The sequence below is a fragment of the Taudactylus pleione genome, unplaced genomic scaffold (genome assembly GCF_031769625.1).
Source record: "Taudactylus pleione unplaced genomic scaffold, aTauple2 ptg000533l, whole genome shotgun sequence".
Taxonomy (NCBI): Eukaryota; Metazoa; Chordata; class Amphibia; order Anura; family Myobatrachidae; genus Taudactylus; species Taudactylus pleione.
In genome coordinates this window covers 883,232-885,618 of record NW_028284935.1, presented here as the reverse complement: position 1 = coordinate 885,618, position 2,387 = coordinate 883,232, and the positions used below count along the sequence as shown (strand labels likewise).

General features: G+C 43.4%; 1 pseudogene; it reads right to left on the bottom strand.

Annotated features, from left to right (window-relative positions):
* Positions 1-1,795: 1,795 nt before the first annotated feature.
* LOC148501134 (5S ribosomal RNA) lies at positions 1,796-1,913 on the bottom strand (annotated as a pseudogene).
* Between the last annotated feature and the right edge of the window lie 474 nt (positions 1,914-2,387).

Below are 2,387 nucleotides of genomic sequence, written 5' to 3'. Positions count from 1 at the left end.
AGCTGGCTGTGGTATCAGAATGTAGGGGGTCTCCAATGCGTTTCGGCAGGGGCTCTGCCTTCTTCAAGGAGATAAGAAGTGTGGCTATGCACGTGTAGGGTTTAAATGTGGAACTTCCAGGTTCTGTGGTTGTCAGGTGGTGGAGATGACCAATCAGGGCTAAGAGTGTTTGTGGTCCATGTATCTGATAGGTCGTGGGTGATTGTGCGAGGCTAAGCCTGTGGTTGGGTGATAACGTCACGTGGTTTGGGCAGCCAATGGTGTGCTGCGCTGCTGTGGGTGTGTTAGCTGGGGCTCGTGTCTGGGTGCGTATGTGGCTGCTATGGGGATTGTGACCGGCTGTGAGGTGCTACCTGCTGAGACTTGTAGTGCTGCAAGCAGAAAAAGAGACAGATGCAAGTGCACTCTATACTGAACCTAATAATAATACTGCTAAATTGCATCCAAGAGGTTCTTAGCATAATAATGGCCATAATTATGGTGTGAGATTCAAAGTGAGGGTAAAAGAATAATAAAGAAGTGAAAAAGTGTACATTATGATGCTGTGAAGCAGTCCAGCCACACCAGCCCAGAGAGCCCTGCACCCTCTCACCTGTTCCTGGGTGTTTTTAATTAGCAAGGAGTCCTTGCACTCCAAGACAGCACATTTAATGAGGCAAACTGAGGGTAAGACCTAATATATATATATATACTACAAAAAATGGCCGGCACTCCACAAAAAGCTGATACTTGCCCGGGTGCCCTCCAATGGAAAAACTGCCAATAATGTATGGAGATAACGGCGGCACTCACAGGACTTGTTTAAAGAAGACTCACGACTCAGGAAGGTCAAAGTTCAATGTTTCAGTCTGGCGACTTTTATCAAGAACTACAGACAGAAGATACAGTGCATACCTTTACACCCAGTGACATCCCATAGTGACAATGTACACCGCTCACCACGCCGCTGATGACATCATCAACACGGGACAGGCGCTTGCGCAATGATGCAACCGCGCACAACGTGATTACCATGGTAAGTAACCAGGGCAACTAAATGTAAATACATAGACCTGGCTCTGCAACGAAAGCATGCTGCAATCCCCGCCGCTTGTCAGCGCGCAATGGGGAGCGAGCATGCTGTCGCTGTGACAAGGCAGACACATAGAAATACTGTGTAATGAGTCCCGGTGAAATGGCAAAGCGAACAGTGGCATACAAATTAAAAACAAATATACATACAGAAACAACATTATGATACATGTGGGTTGTAGCAACACAATTTCGATGTAATAAAATATCATATTGATTTTGCTACATGAGAAAGTGTATACCATGTAACATTCGTGATAAACACAGGTAAGTGACATATATCTCTGGTAATGTTGACAATCAGAACCAACTGGTCAAAAATGTTATCAAGCACATACACGAGTGTGAGGCCAAGCGATACATCTATAAAAATGTATATATATAAATAATCAATGTGTGGACTCATGAGGATAAAATGACCTCCACATGACCAAAACTGAACATGTGAAACCTTTAGGCTTATAATTGAATGGTTCTGACCCTGCCAAGAAGAAAATAATGGGACATATAAAGCTGGTATGGAACAAATGGCAAGTCATTAGGCTCTGGCAGGTCCGCCAAGTAATATAGACTGGTGGATCCAAAAAGGAACTCTGCAGTACACATTACACATGATGAAAACACTGCACAACTGGATGAATCTGATAAGAGTCCATCCACTGTGTGAATACAAGGAAAAGTGACGGCAAATGCAAATGGATGAACATCAGATAAGGATAACTCCATGTTACAGCACCAGGTATTCCTGGATGGTCTCCCATTCAAGTACTAGCCTGGCCTACACTGCTTAGCTTCAAAGATCAGATGGTATAAGGCGTATCCAGTGTAGTATGGCTGTAGCAGAAGAATAATGGATCCAAATGTGATCATCCTGCATATGTCTAAGACCGAGACAACAACGAATCAACACCCAGCAGATGGCTCCAAACAAATCAATACCACCTGGCATTAAGAAAAGAACAATCAACGTGAAAAATGCAAACATATAAATTAAGCAGAGCAATAATGAAACCGGAGATGTGGGTAACAACTACCCTGTAGGTATAAGTGTGACTGCACTATGTGGCAGTAATGCGAGGAAGACCTCAGAAAAAACAGGAAAAGGAGAGTTGTTCATTGAGACCAAATGGTGATATGGTGTTCATTTTATGAATCTAAAATGTTTCAAGTTGTAACAGCTTTTTATCCCTATCCCCTCCTCGTTTACTGATGGGGACATGATCGATTAGTTTATATACCAGGGTAGATAATGAATGTCGGAAGTTCTTGAAGTGACGAGCCACTGGCTGGTCTATTTCCTTTCCTTCTAATGCTTG